The 21,253-nt window shown below is 38.4% G+C and overlaps 1 pseudogene; it reads left to right on the top strand.

The window, feature by feature from the left end:
- The first annotated feature begins 233 nt into the window (after positions 1-233).
- LOC119540631 lies at positions 234-20,522 on the top strand (annotated as a pseudogene).
- Positions 20,523-21,253: the final 731 nt, after the last annotated feature.

Below are 21,253 nucleotides of genomic sequence, written 5' to 3'. Positions count from 1 at the left end.
TTTTAACATTAAAGACAGATTCATAGCAACTGGTGACTAGTGTTTGCCTGATCTTAAGTGAGAGAGAACTGACAGAAAAACTGGAATACTGCTGGCACCTCTGTTCTTCTCTGGTACTGCAGTGGTATGTGGTCATAAGGGTTAGGATAGGATGACCAGCTGGACACTTGACTGGTTCCTCAGCTTTTCTGGATAGACTGGGGGATGAATACAGCCAAGTGGGCCAGAGAGCCATGCCTATTCCTGGAAATGCCAGCCTGAATCTCTGGCGTCAGGCTAGAGAGAAGCTCTCATGTCACCTTCAGGCCAAAGTGGGTAAAGACACTTCCAAGGGCCCCAAAGTTGCAAATTGGTGTTAAGCCTGCCTGGAAGCCCGTTTATGGATATGAGGTAGCCAACTGTCTTGTTGCTGTAATTAAATATGGCCCCTTGGATGTAGCTCAGTTTTCATGGATTTGTTTCATCTAATTTTAGTCTCCCTAGAAAGCTGTCAGGTCAAAAGCAAGTAAAAAGTGTTTGTACTGCTAGATCATTTAGAAAGGATTTCTTTTTTTTTTTCTTCTTATAATTTAATTTTTTTAAATTCAACTTTATTGAGATATATTCATATACCATGCAGTCAGACAAAGCGTACATTCAGTTGTTCACAGTACCATTATATAGTTGTGCGTTCATCCCCAAAATTAATTTTTTAACATTTTCATTACCACACACACACAAATAATAAGAATAAAAATTAGAGTGAAAAGGAACAATTAAAGTAAAAAAGAACATTGGGTGTCTTTTTTTTTTGCCCCCATTTTTCTACTCATTCATCCATACACTGAACAAAGGGGAGTGTGATCCATATGGCTTTCCCAATCACATTGTCACCCCTCATAAGCTACAATTTTATACAATTGTCTTAAAGATTCAAGGGTTCTGGTTGTAGTTTGATAGTTTAAGGTATTTACTGCTAGCTATTCCAATTCATTAGAACCTAAAAAGGGTTGTCTATATTGTGCTTAAGAGTGCCCACCAGAGTGACCTCTCGGTTCCTTTTGGAATCTCTCTGCCACTGAAGCTTATTTCATTTCCTTTCACATCCCCTCTTGGTCAAGAAGATGTTCTCCATCACATGATGCCGGGTCTAGATTCCTCCCCAGGAGTCATATTCCACATTGCCAGGGAGATTTGCTCCCCTGGGTGGATGACTTCTTTTTGATACTTGATTTAATAATTTCAAAAGGTGTTAACTCTTCCTATTATAGTTACTTTTGGGCAAAATTTTTTATTCCAGAGACAGTATTTATTATAATGCTGTATTATGTATGAAAAAAGAAGGTATTTTGTGTTACCTGCTTAGCACTAGAAGGAAATCACTGTTTTCAAAGCTTTGGGTTTTCTTTTCCTGGTTAAATACAGGAGTAGGAGTAAAAGCTGTGAATGGGGTGCCTATTGAACAGAATGTAACAACAATTTATCTTGAGGAAAAAAAGTTCCTAAATGCCTTGCGAAGTTGTCAATAGCTGCAGGTAGGCCCCAGTGACACTACATATATAAAGAAACCTTAGGTTTATTATTCCCTACTGTAGCCTTAGTTTTTTGTTTCCCTTTGTGAAGAGGTTAAAAGATGTAATGCAATTCCATTATAATAGTAACTGTCTCACTGAGAAGTGGTTTGAAGGGAAACATTTATTTTAGGTCATGCCGTTTGGTGTAGCGTGTCAAATCTCTTTAAATCCACAATTTTAAAGGTGTAATATGTTAACTTACAAATAATTACATAGTGTAAAATAATATTTCAAAACAGCCTACCTCTGGTGCTGCTAACCAGAAGGGCTGCAGAATATGATACCCTAGTGAAAAAGCAGCTAAAAATGTAATCTTGTTCAATCCAGTTACTTCATAGAACTCCTCCATCACTGACAATAGCCAGCCTCCAACAGACATTGGCCACAACTTGTGATTTCCTCCAGCCACCACAGACCACACTGCCAAGTGGTTGGAAGATCCAGGCACTAAAGTTCATTTCAACATGAACACCAACATAAAAAAGAGGAAATTACTAAGAAACACTGAGCATTTGTAACAGTGATTGGGGGAGGGAGAATGAAGATAGGGACCTATGCTAAATTAAATCATCATGGTCTTGAATTGTGACGCTACTTTATAGCCAAGAGTTTGAATTTTATTTTAAAATATTTTGTCATTTTTTAATTTCAACCTAGATTTGAAAAGCATGGCTTTTCCATGTCAGAAATTTTAATTCCTAGAAGACTGCCCTATCCAGGGAACATGGTCAAGGATATCAGGAAAGAGACTTGTAGCTCATTCTGAGCTGTCTGAGCTGCTTGTGCTGAAAGACACTCAGTAAAAATAAATTCCCTCTCCACCTTACTTCCACTTATATTATTGCATTTATTTCATAGCACCTTGATTTTTTTCATAAATTTTTTTTTAGAATAGTTTCAGATTTACAGAAAAATTGTGAAGATAGTACAGAGACTTCCCATTTACTTCAAACCCAGTTTCCACTGTTACTAACATCTTACATTGCTGTGGTACATTTGTCACACTTAATGAATCAATATTGATATATTAACTAAAATCCATACTTTATTCAGATATCCTCAGTTTTTACCTGATGTCTTTTTTCCTGTTCTAGGATCCCATCCAGGATATCATATTACATTCACAAGTCATATCTCCTTAAGCTCCTCTTGGCTGTGACAGTTTCTCAGCCTTTTCTTGTTTTTGATGTGCTTGACAGTTTTGAGGAGTATTGGTCGGATATTTTGTGTAATGTCCCTTCAATTGGAATTTGATGTTTTTCTCATGATTAGACTGGGGTACAGTTTTTTGAGAGGGAGACCACAGGTGTGCAATGCCATTTTCATCACATCATATCAAGCATACATACTATCAACATGACTTAACCACTGTTGATGTTATTCCTGATGAAATAATGTTAGGTTTTCCACCTTGATTTTTAATATCTGTCTAGACTAAGAAGATATAAATCTCTTGAAGGCAGGGAATACCATAGTTGTAGGCACTTCAGGACATTTTTTATGAATGAATGAATGAATGAATGAGTGTTTCAAAAGGTTAGAGATGGCTTTGTTTTTTGTTTTTTTTTTTTTTTTAAGATTTCATTAATTATATTTGAAATGTGTTTCTTTTTCTGGCTTCATAATTTTTTGTCAACCCCCAAAACAAAGACACTCTGTATTCCCCATCCCACACCCCCTCACTTCCTTCCCTTCATTTCTTCAAGACAATCAGAGCAGACTGCTTGGGTTTCTTGTTGCCACTTGGGTCTCTGCCAGAAAAATTTACTTGCCTGTATGATTTTTTTTTTTTTTTCCTTTTTTTTTTTTTTTATTGAGATATATTCACATACCACGCAGTCATACAAAACAAATTGTACTTTCGATTGTTTACAGTACCATTACATAGTTGTACATTCATCACCTAAATCAATCCCTGACACCTTCATTAGCACACACACAAAAATAACAAGAATAATAATTAGAGTGAAAAAGAGCAATTGAAGTAAAAAAGAACACTGGGTACCTTTGTCTGTTTGTTTCCTTCCCCTACTTTTCTACACATCCATCCATAAACTAGACAAAGTGGTGTTTGGTCCTTATGGCTTTCCCAATCCCATTGTCACCCCTCATAAGCTACATTTTTATACAATTGTCTTCGAGATTCATGGGTTCTGGGTTGTAGTTTGATAGTTTCAGGTATCCACCACCAGCTACCCCAATTCTTTAGAACCTAAAAAGGGTTGTCTAAAGTGTGCATAAGAGTGCCCACCAGAGTGACCTCTCGGCTCCTTTTGGAATCTCTCTGCCACTGAAGCTTATTTCATTTCCTTTCACATCCCCCTTTTGGTCAAGAAGATGTTCTCCGTCCCACGATGCCGGGTCTACATTCCTCCCCGGGAGTCATATTCCATGTTGCCAGGGAGATTCACTCCCCTGGGTGTCTGATCCCACGTAGGGGGGAGGGCAGTGATTTCGCCTTTCAAGTTGGCTTAGCCAGAGAGAGAGGGCCATATCTGAGCAACAAAGAGGCATTCAGGAGGAGACTCTTAGGCACAAATATAGGGAGGCCTAGCCTCTCCTTTGCAGCAACCGTCTTCCCAAGGGTAAAACTTATGGAAGAACTACACATTTTTTGTCTGCCTTTCTGTCTCTTTCTGTCTCCGTAATTGTCTTCAGTCTTCACGTTCTGTACAACTTCGTTTCTTTCCTGTCTTGTTCTATTCCTGTTTTCTCTGCTCCTAATAGGAAACTGAAGCTTTTTAAAAATATTCATTAGCAGATTTTTAGTTTGTATTTCTTAGTTTAAAAGGCAGATAAATTAATTTGTATATGTCTCTAAATCCCCAAAACTTATTCCCATTTATTTATTGATTGATAATGTATCCCCTACTTATTTCCCCAAAGTAGTTTTATTTTATATTAACTTATTTTTTTTTTTTTTTTTTTTTTTTTTTTTTTTTTTTTTAATCATCATTTTATTGAGATATATTCACATACCACGCAGTCATACAAAACAAATTGTACTTTCGATTGTTTACAGTACCATTACATAGTTGTACATTCATCACCTAAATCAATCCCTGACACCTTCATTAGCACACACACAAAAATAACAAGAATAATAATTAGAGTGAAAAAGAGCAATTGAAGTAAAAAAGAACACTGGGTACCTTTGTCTGTTTGTTTCCTTCCCCTACTTTTCTACACATCCATCCATAAACTAGACAAAGTGGTGTTTGGTCCTTATGGCTTTCCCAATCCCATTGTCACCCCTCATAAGCTACATTTTTATACAACTGTCTTCGAGATTCATGGGTTCTGGGTTGTAGTTTGATAGTTTCAGGTATCCACCACCAGCTACCCCAATTCTTTAGAACCTAAAAAGGGTTGTCTAAAGTGTGCATAAGAGTGCCCACCAGAGTGACCTCTCGGCTCCTTTTGGAATCTCTCTGCCACTGAAGCTTATTTCATTTCCTTTCACATCCCCCTTTTGGTCAAGAAGATGTTCTCCGTCCCACGATGCCGGGTCTACATTCCTCCCCGGGAGTCATATTCCATGTTGCCAGGGAGATTCACTCCCCTGGGTGTCTGATCCCACGTAGGGGGGAGGGCAGTGATTTCGCCTTTCAAGTTGGCTTAGCCAGAGAGAGAGGGCCATATCTGAGCAACAAAGAGGCATTCAGGAGGAGACTCTTAGGCACAAATATAGGGAGGCCTAGCCTCTCCTTTGCAGCAACCGTCTTCCCAAGGGTAAAACTTATGGAAGAACTACACATTTTTTGTCTGCCTTTCTGTCTCTTTCTGTCTCCGTAATTGTCTTCAGTCTTCACGTTCTGTACAACTTCGTTTCTTTCCTGTCTTGTTCTATTCCTGTTTTCTCTGCTCCTAATAGGAAACTGAAGCTTTTTAAAAATATTCATTAGCAGATTTTTAGTTTGTATTTCTTAGTTTAAAAGGCAGATAAATTAATTTGTATATGTCTCTAAATCCCCAAAACTTATTCCCATTTATTTATTGATTGATAATGTATCCCCTACTTATTTCCCCAAAGTAGTTTTATTTTATATTAACTTATTTTTTAAAAGAAAAACAGAATAGTTCAAGATTAAACATCAGCTGAGGAAAAGGAAGATTACACTTAACCATTAAATTCCAGTTCTCATCTGAGCTTCCTGGCAGTGATGTTAAAAGAAGACAGACAGTGGGTTATTATAGTCCTTTCTGTCTCATCAAGGGGACCATGAGAAAACTTTTTCCTATCACTAAAATTGAAGAGAAATTTATCACATGACTTTTTCAAGGGAAACAATATCTTCATTAGTGATTTTATAAAAGATACAAGTAGCTATCACCTAACCTAATAAAGGTTTACTGTGTGCCAGATACTAAGTTAAGTGCTTTAAAGGCATTATTTCATTTAACCCCATGATAAAGCTTTTTCCATTCTAGAGACAAGGAAAACAAGACTTGGAGATTATAAGTAATTTGCCTATGATAAACACTGCTGCTTGTCTTCCTAATATCCATGTCTGCCCAGTGCCCTGTTCCTTGCTGAAAGAACCTCAATTATGTTCACTCTCTTCCCAGGAGTTAAATCTTGATTAGTTTAAGCCAGTCTTGGTGATTGCACTCTACTCAGCAATTAATCTAGGCCAGAAACTGGGGTGCAAACTGACCCAACAAATTGTAAAGGGAGTTTACCGGGTGGCTTCTTTGCTCCTAAAAAAAGCACCTTTTTAAAAAAAAAATTCAATTTTATTGAGATATATTCACATACCATACAATCATCCACAGTGAACAATCAGTTGTTCACAGTACCATTATACAGTCGTGCATTCACCACCACAATCCATTTTTTAACATTTTCACACACAAGAATAGGAATAAAAGTTAAAGTAAAAAAGAATACCCAAAATATCACATACCCCCCATCTCTCCAAATTATTCATTTACTTTTTGTCCTCATTTTTCTATTCATTGTCCATACACTGAATAAAGGGAGTGGGAGCCACAAATTTTTCACAATCAATCACACAGTGTAAACTACACAGTTAAACAATCGTCTTCAAGAATAAAGGCTATGTATCTCTAAACTTTAAGATGCTGATCCCCTAGCATATGTTGTCACAAACATTGGGACTGGCAGTTTGATGTGCTGAGCCCTCAAGCATGGGACTTGCCCTTATGAAGCTCATTACCACAAAGGAAAGTCTAAAGTTGTATGTAATGGTGCCTAAGAGTACCTCTTTGTTGCTCAGATGTGGCCCTCTCTCTCTCTAACTGAGCCATCTCGACAGGTGAACTCGCTGCCCTCCCCCCTACGTGGGACCCGACTCCCAGGGGTGTAAATCTCCCTGGCAACGCAGAGTATGACTCCCGGGGATGAATGTGGACCCGGCATCGTGGGACTGAGAGTATCTTCTTGACCAAAAGGGGGATGCAAAATGAGATGAAATAGTTTCAGTGGCTGAGAGATTCCAAATGGAGTCGAGAGGTCACTCTGGTGGACATTCTTATGCACTATATAGATAACACCTCTTAGGCTTTAATGTATTGAAATAGCTAGAAGTAAATACCTGAAACTACCAAACTCCAACCCAGCAGTCTGGACTCCTGAAGACAATTATATAATAATGTAGATTACAAGGGGTGACAGTGTGATTGTGAAGACCTTGTGGATCACACCCCCTTTATCTAGTGTATGGATGAGTGGAGGAATGGGGATAAAAACTAAAGGACAAATGGGGTGGGATGGGATGATTTGGGTGTTTTTTTTCACTTTTATTTTTTATTCTTGTTCTGGTTCTTTCTGATGTAAGGAAAATGTTCAGAGATAGACTGTGGTGATGAACGCATAACTATGTTATCATACTGTGGACAGTGGATTGTATATCATGGATGATTGTATGGTATGTGAATGTATTTCAATAAAACTGAATTTAATTAAAAAAAAAAAGAAAAAAAAAGGCTATGGGTTGCAGTTCAACAGTTTCAGGTATTTCCTTCTAGCTATTCCAATACATTAATAACTAAAAAGGGACATCTACATAATGCATAAGAATAACCTCCAGAATGACTTTTCAACTCTATTTGAGATCTCTCAGCCACTGAAACTTTATTTTCTTTCATTTCTCTTCCTCTTTTGGTCCAAGAAGTCTTTCTCAATCTCACGATGCCAGGGCCAAGCTCCTTCCTGCAAGTCATGTCCCACATTGCCAGGGAGATTTACACCCCTGGGAGTCATGTCCCACATAGGAGGGAGGGCAGTGAGTTTACCTGCAGAATTGGCTTAGAGAGAGAGGGCACATCTGAGCAATGAAAGAGGTTCTCTGGGGGTGACACAGGCACACAATTTTAAATAGGCTTAGCCTCTCCTTTGTAGTAACAAACTTCACAAGGGCAAGCCCTAAGATGGAGGGCTCGGCCTTCTAAATTGGTAGCCCCCAATGCTTGTGAGAATGTCACTCATTGCCCAGGTGGGGAAATGTAATATTTCCACATTTTCCTCCAGTCCTCAAGGGGGCTTTAGAAATACATTTTTATTCTCTGCTCAAGTTCCTCTGCAATATATTGGGGTTTCACACTAACCTGTACAAACCAACCAGATTTCACTCTCTATTCAACATTCCATGTAATTATGGGGTTTGAATGCACCGATCATAAAAGTTAAATTATATACTATGTTACAAAAATACTGATTTTGCACTTAATAAACATCTCTTCCTTTGGTCTTACATAGAATTGAACTTTTTAAAACACAGTCAATATCATCCTTTAACCTTTAGTCTGATTTACCTTATTCCTAACCAAGTCCGTTTCGTTCATATTTCTAATTGAAGTCTGATCTCTTTTCAGACTCTTTAACGTTTGCTATATGGGGTAATGCTGACATTCACAGCTAACGGACCCTAGCTCTGAGTCTCAGGTGTCACACAGATACCCAAAGTTCCAGCAACCAACAAGGTTATACACAAAGAGCTCAGCATCTCAGAATTTAGAAATAGCCATTACAACTCAGGAATAGATGTAACTGCTGTAAGAGCTTACAATATAGGAACTCTTACAGTAAGCCTTCCCCTGATAACCTATGCTCTCAGATTCAATTCTCAGAGTTTGCACATTATAGTTAGTCCTTATTAGTGAGGTATTATGTTTTTCTTTTCAATTCTGGTTTATTTCACTCAACATACTGTCCTCAATGTCCATTCACCTCACAACTTCATTCTTTGTAGCAGTTCAAAACTCCATTGTAAAAAGAGAGTTAAGAACACCTGCATTAAGATAGCGGCATAGAGAGAAGTGGAAGCTAGTTAGTCCCCCTGGAACAACTAATAAACAACCAGGAACAACTAGTAAATAATCTGGAATAACTGGAGGGGGACAAACATGACTGTCCACTCATAATACACTAACCTGAATTCGGAGGAATGCCCAAGATCGCAGGATAAAATCTGTAAGTAAAAACTGTGGAGCTGAGCCAGCAGCCCCTCCCCCAACAGCCCAAACTGCAAAGCCTTGCAGTGCTAGAGAGCAGCACTCTCCCAGCAAGCGAATACAGCTCAGCTGAGCTCCCAACTGGGGTTTTAAGTAGCGAGTGTGAACTGCTCGCTACAGGTACGCAGCCCCAAAAAACAGACAGAGGCTTTGGGTGACAACTGACCTGGGAGAGCCGGAGGGTCACCTTGGACTGGGTCTGAAGGGGACTATCTGTTTCTTTTTTGGCTCAGTGGAGAAAGCCCCAGTCATTTTCAGTTTCCAGGGCTGTGACTCTGGGAAGGGTGGAGACACCACAAGCAGAGAGTGAGACCATTGAAATGCTAATGACCTCCACCTGAGGGGTCTGTCTTCTCTAGGAGGAAAGGGGTGGGGCCCTTTCCATTCAGAACCAGACCCCAGAGCCTGGGGGAACACGGCCATACCTCCTCACACCAGTCAAGAATTATAGGCTAACAGGCGTCACCTGCTGGGCAGAAAAGCACAGTGACCCGAGGCATCACAGGGTGGAGCAATTTTCTAAGACACACCCTCAGGGAAACCAGATACTGAATATTTCTTCCCTCTGGGACCTGAGCCTGTTCTGGTCTGGGAAAACCTGCTTTGGATAACCAAGGAAACCATGCCTAGACAACAGAAAATTACAACCTACACTAAGAAAAACAAAGTTATGGCCCAGTCAAAGGAACAAACGTACACTTCAACTGAGATACAGGAATTTAAACAACTAATGCTAAATCAATTCAAAAAGTTTAGAGAAGATATTGCAAAAGAGATAGAGGCTGTAAAGGAAGCACTGGACATGTATACGGCAGAAATCAAAAGTTCAAAAAACCTACTAGTAGAATCTATGGAAATGAAAGGCACAACACAGGAGATGAAAGACACAATGGAAACATACAACAGCAGATCTCAAGAGGCAGAAGAAAACACTCAGGAACTGGAGAACAAAACACCTGAAAGCCTACACACAAAGGAGCAGATGGAGAAAAGAATGAAAAAATATGAGCAACGTCTCCAGGAACTCAAGGATGAAACAAAGTGCAAAGGAGCAGATGGAGAAAAGAATGAAAAAATATGAGCAACGTCTCCAGGAACTCAAGGATGAAACAAAGTACAATAATGTACGTATCATTGGTGTCCCAGAAGGAGAAGAGAAGGGAAAGGGGGCAGAAGCAATAATAGAGGAAATAATTAATGAAAATTTCCCATCTCTTATGAAAGACATAAAATTACAGATCCAAGAAGCGCAGCGTACTCCAAACAGAAGAGATATGAATAGGCCTACGCCAAGACACTTAATAATCAGATTATCAAATGTCAAAGACAAAGAGAGAAACAAAGAATCCTGAAAGCAGCAAGAGAAAAGCAATCCATTACATACAAAGGAAGCTTAATAAGACTATGTGCGGATCTCTCAGCAGAAACCATGGAGGCAAGAAGGAAGTGGTGTGATATATTTAAGATACTGAAAGAGAAGAACCACCAACCAAGAATCCTGTATCCAGCAAAGCTGTCCTTCAAATATGAGGGAGAGCTCAAAATATTTTCTGACAAACAGACAATGAGAGACTTTGTGAACAAGACACCTGCCCTACAGGAAATACTAAAGGAAGCACTACAGGGTGATAGAAGACAGGAGTGTGTGGTTTGGACCACAATTTTGGGAGATGGTAGCACAACAATGTAAGTACACTGAACAAAGGTAACTATGAATACGGTTGAGAGAGGAAGATGGGGAGCATGTGAGACACCACAAGAAAGGAGGAAAGATAACGACTGGGACTGTGTAACTTGGTGAAATCTAGAGTATTCAACAATTGTGATAAAATGTACAAATATGTTCTTTTACGAGGGAGAACAAGCAAATGTCAACCTTGCAAGGTGTTAAAAATGGGGAGGCATTGGGGGAGGGATGCAATCAGCATAAACTAGAGACTGTAACTAATAGAATCATTGTATTATGCTTCCTTTAATGTAACAAAGGTGATACACCAAGGTAAATGCAGATAAGAGGGGGGGATAGGGGAGGCATGTTAGACACTTGACATTGGTGGTATTGTCTGATTCTTTATTCTACTTTGATTTAAGGTTATTTTTCCTTTTGCTGCTTCCTAGCTGTCATTTTTTTGTTTCCTCTTTCTTTTGCCTCTCTACCTTCTTTGACTCTCCCTCCTGCCTTGTGGAAGAAATGTAGATGCTCTTGCTTAGTATGAGCAGAATGTTCAATTAGGATGAACTTAAATGTTTGGAAATGAACAGGGGTGTTGATAGCAAGATGTGAGAATAACTAACAGCGCTGAATGGGATGTGAATGAGGTGGAAAGGGGAAGCTCAGAGTCATATATGTCACCAGAAGGAAAGTTGGAGGTCAAAAGATGGAAATGTATAAAACTGAATCCTATGGTGGGCAATGTCCATGATCAACTGTACAAATATTAGACATCACTTCATGAACCAGAACAAATGTATGACAATACAATTAGAAGTTAATAATAGAGGGGCATATAGGGAAGAACTATATACCTATTACAAACTATATACTACAGTTAGTAGTATTTCAACATTTTTTCATAAACAGTAACAAACGTACTATATCAATACTAGGAGTCAACAATTGAGGGGGGTTGGTTAGCGATATGGGGAGGTTTAGAGTTTCCTTTTCTTTTTTTCTTTTTTCATCTTTCACTTTATTTCTTGTCTGGAGTAATGAAAATTTTCTAAAAATTGAACAAAAATTAAGTGTGATGGATGCACAGCTGTATGAGGGTACCCAGGGGCAAGTGATTGTACACTTTGGATCTTTGGATAATTGTATGGTATCTGAACAATCTCAATAAAAATGAAAAAAAAAAAACCCACAATGGAGACATATAACAGCAGATCTCAAGAGGCAGAAGAAAACACTCAGGAACTAGAGAACAAGACTCCTGAGAGCCTACACACAAAAGAACAGATAGAGAAAACAATGGAAAAATATGAGCAACATCTCAGGGAACTGAATGACAACACAAATTCATTGGTGTCCCAGAAGGAGAAGAGAAGGGAAAAGGGGCAGAAGCAATAATAGAGGAAATAATCAATGAAAATTTCCCAACTCTTATGAAAGACATAAAATTAGAGATCCAAGAAGCACAGCATACCCCAAAAAGAATAGATCTGAATAGGCCTATGCCAAGACACTTAATAATCAGATTATCAAATGTCAAAGACAAAGAATCCTGAAAGCAGCAAGAGAAAAGCAATCCATCACATATAAAGGAAGCTTGATAAGGCTATGTGCAGATTTCTCAATAGAAACCATGGAGGCAAAAAGGAAGTGGGGTGATATATTTAAGATACTGAAAGAGAAAAACCATCAACCCAAAATCCTATATCTAGCAAAACTGTCCTTCAAATATGAGGGAGAGCTTAAAATATTCTCTGAAAACAGACAATGACACAGTTTGTGAACAAGATACCTGCTCTATAGGAAACACTAAAGGACCAGTACAGACAGAAAGGAAAAGACAGGAGTGAGAGGTTTGGAACACAATTTTGGGAGACAGTAGCATAGCAATGTGAGTACAATGAACAAAGATGACTGTGAGTATGGTTGAAAGAGGATGGTTAGGAGCATGTGGGACACCAGAAGGAAAAGGAAAGATAAAGACTGGCACTGTATAATTCAGTGAAACCCAGGGTGCTCAATGATTGTGATAAAAGGCACAAATATGTTTTTACATGACGGAGAATAAATGAATGTCAACATTGCAAGGTGTTAAAATAGGATGGCATTAGGGGGAAAATACAATCAATGCAAACTATAGGCTATAATTAACAGAAACATTGTATTATGCTTTCTTTAATGTAACAAAGGCAATATACCAAAGCTAAATGCATATGGGGGGGACATAGGGGAAGGGTACGGGACTCTTGGCATTGGTGATGTTGTCTCTTTATTCTACTTTAGTTTAATGCTATCTTTCCTTTTGTTGCTTCTGAGCTGTCTTGTTTTGTTTTGTTTTTCTTTTTCTTTCTTCTCTCTATCTTCTTTTACTCTTCCTCCTTCTTTGTGGAAGAAATGGAGATGTCTTTATATAGATAGTGGAGATGGTGGTGAATACATGAGTACATGACTATACAGGGAACCACTGATTGTTTACTTAGGACAGAATGCATGATGTGTGAACAAAACAGTCTTTAAAAACATGGGTTGATGAAGAAATCTTGAGGGCACTATATTGAGTGAAATAAGACAGACACATAAGGACAAATATTGCAGGGTCACATTGATATGAACTATTTATAATATGTAAACTCAGACATGAAATATAAATTCACAGGATATAGAATGAGGCTAAAGAATGGAGAGGGTTGCCTATTATGAGCAGAATGTTCAACTAGGGTGAACTTAAACATTTGGAAATGGACAGAGGTAATGGTGGAATGTTGTGAGAATAACCAACAGTGTTGAATGGTGTGTGAATGTGGTGGAAAGGGTAAGTTCAGAGTCATGTATGTCACCAGAAGGAAAGTTGGACGTTAAAAGATAGGAATGTATAAAATAGTAAATCTTGTGGAGGACAATGTCCGTGACTAACTGTACAAATATTAGAAATCTGTCTCATGAACTAGAACAAATGTATGACACTATAACTAAAAGTTAATAATAGAGGGGTGTTTCAGTTTGCTAATGCTGCCAGAATGCAAAACACCAGAAATGGATTGCCTTTTACAAAGGGGGTTTATTTGGTTACAAAGTTACAGACTTAAGTCCATGTAGTCTCCAAGGTAACACATCAACAATCAGGTTCCTCCACTGGAGGATGGCCAGTGGTGTCCGGAAAGCCTCTGTTAGCTGGGAAGGCACGTGGCTGGTGTCTTCTCTGGAGTTCTGGTTTCAAAATGGCTTTCTCCCAGGATGTTCCTCTCTAGGCTTCAGCTTTTTTCCAAAATGTCACTCGCAGTTGCTCTTGGGGGTTTGTCCTCTCTGCAGCTCCTCTCTCAACTCATGTGCATTCTTCAAAGTGTCCCTCTTGGCTGTAGCAATCTCACTCCTTCTGTCTGAGCTTGTATAGTGCTGTAGTAAACTAATCAAGGCCCAGGCTGAATGGGTGGGGCCACACCTCCATGGAAACTAACCAGAGTTATCACCCACAGTTGGGTGGGGCGCATTTCCATAGAAACAACCTAATCCAAATGTTCCAACTTAATCCCCACTAATATGTCTGCCCCCACAAGATTGCATCAAAGAACATGGCTTTTTCTGGGGACATAATATATACAAACTGGTACAAGGGGCATATAGAAAAAAATATATACCCATTGCAAACTATATACTACCATTAGTAGTATTTTAACATTCTTTCATCAACAGTAATAAATGTACTATACCAATACTATGAATCAATAATGGAGAGGAGGTGGTCAGGGGTATGGGAGGATTTGAGTTTCCTTTTTTTGTCTTTATTTCTTTTCTGGAGTAATGAAAATTCTAAAAATTGAAAAAAGAATTGTGGTGATGGATGCACAGCTGCATGATGGTACTGTGGACAATTGATTGTACACTTTGGATCTTTGGATAATTGTATGGTATGTGAACAATCTCAATAAAAAAATAAATTTAAAAAAAATACTCCATTGTATGTATATACCACAGTTCACCATTCCATTCATCAGTCAGTGTACCCATAGGCCACCTCCATCCAATGCAAATCACGAATACTGTCACCATAAACCCCACTGTGCAAATGTCCATTCATGTCCCTCTTTTCTGTTCTTCCAAGCATATACCCAATAACCGAGTTGCAGGGCTGTATGGCAACCCCATGCTTAGCTTCCTGTGGAGCCACGACACTGCCCTCTGGATGGGCTGCACCATTCTACTTCCCCACCAACGGTGATTAGATACATCCCTTTCTCCGTGTTTTCTCCAGCACTTCTATCCCTCTGTTTATTTTTTAGACAGTTTTATTCAAACACCATACATTCCATCCTAAGTAAACCAATGGTTCCCTGTATAATCACATAGTTATCATTCACCACAACTATCTATATGAGGACATTTCCATTTCTTCCACAAAGAAAGGAAGAGGCAAAAAAAGAAAAAGAAAGAAAGAAGTGAAAACTAAAAAGCAACTAAAGAAAAAATAAAATAAAATATAATAAAATGAAATAGTAAGAGAACACCACCAATGCCAAGAATTCCATACCCCTCCATTATATCCCCCCCTCTTACAGACAGTTAGCTTTGGTATATTGCCTGTGTTACAATTAATGGAAGCATTATACAATGTTACTGTTAACTATAGACTCTAGTTTTCATTGATTGTATTTTTCCCTAATACCACCTCATTTGTAACATCTTGCAAAGGTGACATTCATTTGTTCTCCCTCATGTAAAAACATTCTTATATTTGTACATTTAATCACAATCATTGACCACTCCAGGTTTCACTAAATTATACAGTCCCAGTTTTTATCTTCTATCTTTCCTTCTCGTGTCCTATATGCTCCTAACCTTCCTCTTTCAATTATTCACAGTCATCTTTGTTCAGTGTACTTACAATATTGTGCTGCCATTACCCAGTAGTGTTCTCCAAACCTCTCTCTCATCTTTTCCTATATGCCCATAGTTCTCCCTTTAGTATTTTCTGTAGAGCAAGTATCTTGTTCACAAACTCTCTCAGTGTCTGTTTGAGAATATTTTAAACTCTCCCTCATTTTTGAAGGACAGTTTTGCCAGATATAGAATTCTTGGTTGGCAGTTTTTCTCTTTCAGTATCTTAGATATATCATACCACAGCCTTCTTGCCTCCAAGGTTTCTACAGAGAAATCCACACAGTCTTACTGAGCTTCCCTTGTACATGATGGACCATGTTTCTCTTGCTGTTTTCATAATTCTGTCTTTGACATTTGATAAACTGCTTATTAAGTGTCTTGGCATAAGTCTATTTGGATCTGATCTGTTGGTTATGCTGCACTTCCTGGATCTGTAATTTTATGTCTCTCGTAGGAGATGGGAAATTTTCAGTGATTATTTTTTCCGTTATTGTTTGTGCCCCTTTGTCCTTCTCTTCTCTGTCTTAATCACCCATGCCACATACATTCTGCACTTCATGTCATCATTCAATTCCCTGAGATGTTGCTCATATTTTTCCATTCTTTTCCCTATCTGTTCTTCTGTGTGTAGGATTTCAGATATCCTGTCCTCCAGTTCATGAATCCTTTCTTCTGCCTCTTGAAATCTGTTGTTGTATGTCTCCATTGTGTTTTTCATCTCTTGTGTTGTGCCTTTCATTCCCATAAGTTCTGCCAATTGTTTTTTTCAAACTTTAGCGTTCTTTCTTATGTTTGCCCAATGTCTTCTTTATATCCTTCATCTCTTTTGCCATATCTTCCCTCAACTTGTTGATTCGATTTTTGAATTGATTTAGCATATTTGAAGATCTTTAATTAGTTGTTTCAACTCTTGTATCTCATTTAAAGGGTAAGTTTGTTCCTTTGGGCCATATCTTCATTTTTCCTAATGTGACTCATAATTTTTTGTTGTCTAGGCATCTGGTTTCATTGATTACCCCAGTCAGATGTTTCCAGACCAGATGGGCCCAGGTCCCAGGAGGAAGGTGTAATCAGTATCAAGTTTCCCTGAGGATGAGATCCAGTGGGTTGTCAGACTTTCCTATGAGGCCTCTATATACTGGTGCTTTTCCTATCCTGTCCAACAGGTGGCACTTAGCCCGCAGCTCCCCACTGGTGTAAAGAGGTGTGGTCCCTTTAATTCTCAGTGGACCCTGTCCTGGCCAGGAGCCAAGGGTGTCAGAAGCCAAGCTTAAGTTATTTCCAGTTTTTGTGTTTTATCCCCCAGGCCCTGTGGTCTGAGTTCTCTGAAAGAGGACAACCACTTGAGCTGGACCTTCCCCTCTTGTCTTAGGGAAGATAAGCCCTTTAGGGGATTATCTCCTACACTTGAATCCCTCCTTTGTCTCTCTAACTCTCTTAACCCTACCCTTGCCTGGGTCAACACTGACAATTGAAAATGCCTGAGGCTTTCTCTAATGAGCTACTTAGAATGGGAGGAAAAAAAGGAAAAGGAAAGAAAGCCCCTTTTCAGAACCAGTCCCCAGTCCCCCAGTTTCGCCAGTTGACCAGTATTTGTACCTAGTTCTTGGGGCCCCTTTTCTTGGGACACAGCCATTTTCCAGTATTTTGAGCTCGGCCATCTCCAAAATCCTCTGTTTTTATTTATTTATTACTTTTTTTCCATCAGCCCTGCCTCCTCTCTGCTGGGAAGATCTCAGGGTTCATTTCCTGACTGCTCTGGGTTTATCTTACTTGTAGCTTGTATTCACTAGTCCAAATTTGTTGATTAAAACTGCAATTGGAGCTTGGTTGAGTTATTTCCCTTGCTCCTAGTAGACTGCTTCTTTTTCCCACAGGGAAGTGTTCCTACTCAGCCTGACATGCCATTGGGGGAGGGGTGCCAGCTCCACAGTTTGGGGAGCTTTATTTGCAGTTCTATGCTGCAATCTCGGCTATTCTATCCATTCCATGCTGGTGTACAATGTGTGTCCAGTCACGGATATTCCCCAACAGTTGTTCCATACTATTTACTAGTTGTTCCGGACTATTTACTAGTTGTTCTAGAGGACTAACTAAATTCCACACCCCCTATACTGCCATCTTTGGGAACTTCCAGGACACCTTTTTTTGAGGTAAATTAGAGTATGGTGATGGCTGCATAACTGTGACAATACTAAACACCACTGACTTGTACACTTTAAATTTATGGTATGTGAATCATATCTCAATAAAGCTGCTATTTAAAAAGAAAAGAAAAAACTCTAAAGTATAATCAGCAAGTCCTTGAACAATGAACCTTGCTGGATATCAGATTCCCAACAGAGCTTGTAAAAAATGTATGTGGCCAAGCTTTACCCCAAGTAATTCTGATACAATTGGCCTGGAAAGGAATTGGGCATCTATGTTTAACAAGCTCCATAGGTTATTCTGATGCACAAAATATTGTGAGAACCACTGGCTTGCCTGCATAAATATCCATTTTCTCACCTGTTCTTGGCAGAAACTAGATTGCAATTAGTTTGAGAGTGCTGGCTCACGTACCTAGAATAAAAATAATATACATTGTTGACTGAAGTACTAAAGCAGTACAATTGTGTAGACAGCTGAATTCACATTCTGATATAAAAATTCAAGTCTAAGGGAAAGACAACAAGGAGAGGTAGGCTATGATGATTTGTAAACAAGACCAAAGCTAAGCTTTGGGCCTGCTTGAATACCAGAACAAGCAGGTTGAGACCTTATGCTTTCATGCTATAGAAAAAGAATGCAATTATTTTGACCTAGACCTTCATTTTGAGTGTTGTTCACCTAAATCAACATTTTTCAAACTGCTGGTTGCAATTCATTACTAGATCAGGAAATTAATTTTTTGTCATTAGGTAGTAAGAGTAAGTATTATTTTCTGAAACCTTTTTGTCAGTAATTCACACAAATTTCACCAATTTTTAGATGCATGTTTTTTCCACATTTACATGTCTTAATTGGTGTGTGCCCTATAGTCAATGGCATCTTACAATTATAACTGGCAGCATTTGCAACTTTCAAGTGAAAACTTCTTAGATTCAGGGAAATACGGTGTATGTGTTTGTACTATTTTGTAGTATAAAATACATTTACCCAATGTTCTAAAATTGATCATGGGATATATGCACAACTATGTGATGATACCATAAGCCAGTGATTAGGTACTTTGGATGGTTTTTATGGTGTGTGAATATTTCTCAATAAAATTGCATTAAAAAATACATACTTTTACTCAAAAAAGTTTGAAAAAGACAGTAATCTGTTTGAATTGTCTTGATAGGAAAAACCTAATACACTAGGATTCTTTTACGTCTGTGTATTTCTCAAAGCTAAAATTTTTCTTAAAGGTCTTTTAAAAATCTTTTTGATACCTCCCTATGCCCTTGTTTTATAGACCTGGTTAAGTAGTGTGACTTAAAGACTAACTGCAAGTTGCTGTTGGGCATGGATCTCAGGTCTTCTGACTCCACAGTTTCTTTCTGCAGTGGGTATTTTCCTCCTAAACACCAGAGATCCTTTGCTGGGTAAAAAGTTTATCCACTCCACCTAAACAATCTAGGTAAACAATCTAGGATAGAAGTGTGTTTCTCTTGATTTAACATTCAATCCCCACTCCCAACCTTCATGGCCCATTTCATGTTAAGCATTTGAGTTGCTATGCTTAATTAGCCATTGTAGCAGTCAGTCTAATTTAAGTGTTATCCAGGGATTTTAGACGCTGTAGAGTAATTTAGAGTGTGAATTTCACTTTGAACAGCACCCTCTGCAAACTTAAAATACTCTATATAATAGAAAGACAATATTAATTCTAATGTTCACTAGGCTAAACAACCATTTTTTAAATCCAGCTCCTCATAATTAATTCATTTATGGTCTTTAATTACGTTCGTTGATCTTTGAATTCTCTTTAGGGATGATCTTCACCCTTTCAAATACGGGCAATCCAAATTTAAAAGAACATATTAAGATACAAAAAAAAACAATGCACAAATTTAGAACAGCGTTCCAGCCCCCGCACCTGGAACTGTGGACTCCGTGACACGGTCCTCGGGAAGAGCCCGGGACTACCCAGTGCCCCGCTGGCCAACACAGGGAAATCTTTTCCTCATTTACCTTTGCATTCAAATAAAGAAGATGCTTATGATGGAGTCACGTCAACTGAAAATATGAGGAATGGATTAGTTCATGGTGAAGTCCATAATGAAGATGGAAGAAGTGGAGATGTCTCTCAGTTTCCATAGGTGGAATTTACAGGAGGAGAGAGTGTCACTTGCACCACTTTTCAAGGAACAGGAAGAATTCCTAGGGGGCAAGAAAACCAACTTATGGCATTGATTCCATATAGTGATCAAAGGTTAAGACCAAGAAGAACAAACCTGTATGTGACAGCTTCTGTGTTTTGTCCATCCCTTTCTGAATTGGCTGTGTTTTTCCTTTTCCCTCGTGCTACTAACATGAAATACACTGGAGTAAAGTCAGCATATGTCAGTTATGATGTTCAAAAGCTTACAATAAATTTAAATATCAAAAGCACACTAAATGTAACAATAGCTATCATTCTGTTGATGTTGAAAACATCACTGTACAAGTTCCATTTTCAAAAACAGTTATTAAAAAGGCACACAAACAACATAGCCAATATTGGTCCACTTGATATGAAACGAATTGATTACACAGTACCTCCTATTATAGCAGAGGAAATGAGTTATATGTTTGATGTCTGTACATTGTTATCCATCAAGGTGCATAACAGTACTCATGATGCAAGTTACTGTGACAACAACATACTTGGGACACTGAGCAGATACCCCAGGAGAGGTATCAGTATGTTGATTTGTGAAAGAAATACAACTTACCAGTTGGGCCAGTCTGATTCTCTAAATATACCACTGCCACAGCAGTAATAATGGAAAGAGATGCAGCTGGAAAAGAAGAAATACCCACTGATATTTTTGAAACTCTCAAAGATGAGGTACCTCCTAACAGATCTTAAATTGAAAAAACCTAGTCTACACTTCTATTTTAAGAATACAGTTAAAAGTGTGTGGACTTGCAGTTATTTAGCTCTTCACTCTGGTGATGTTATATTTGTAACAAGATCTTTTACTTTAGTCTAAATTTATCAATTGTTTTTCCTCCCAGCACTCCCCCAAAAGGGGAAATTGGAACTTCCCCTCTAGGACAATATATAATTATTTAAAATTCACAGCTCCAATCACTACTGAAAATATAATTTTGGTGATGAATATAATTCAAAAAACTTTTTCTGAATTTTTTTATAGCATTTACTGTGAAGCTATTATTCATGGAAGACTTTTAAAACCTCATTTTCCTGTTTTATAAATTCCCATTGTTACATGGTAATATTTCAACTACCTGGAAGTTTTAGTTCTTACCTAAAAGTTCTTAGCTTTTTATTTTTTGAAATTCTGTTCATTTGTACCTTTGTCTATCTTTTATTTCAAGCCAGCGCTAGCATAACTTTTTTCCCCTTCTGTTTTGTCTATTTTTTGTTAGAGAAGTTGTCGGTTTACAGAAAAGTCATGCAGAAAATACAGAGTTCCCGTTACCACCCTCACAGACAGTTTCCCAAATATTAACACTTTGCATTAGTGTGGTGCCTTTGTTACAACTG

This window comes from Choloepus didactylus, chromosome 7 (assembly GCF_015220235.1).
Source record: "Choloepus didactylus isolate mChoDid1 chromosome 7, mChoDid1.pri, whole genome shotgun sequence".
NCBI lineage: Eukaryota > Metazoa > Chordata > Mammalia > Pilosa > Megalonychidae > Choloepus > Choloepus didactylus.
The sequence above is the reverse complement of the archived record's forward strand: the minus strand, read 5'-3'. Positions and strand labels throughout refer to the sequence as shown.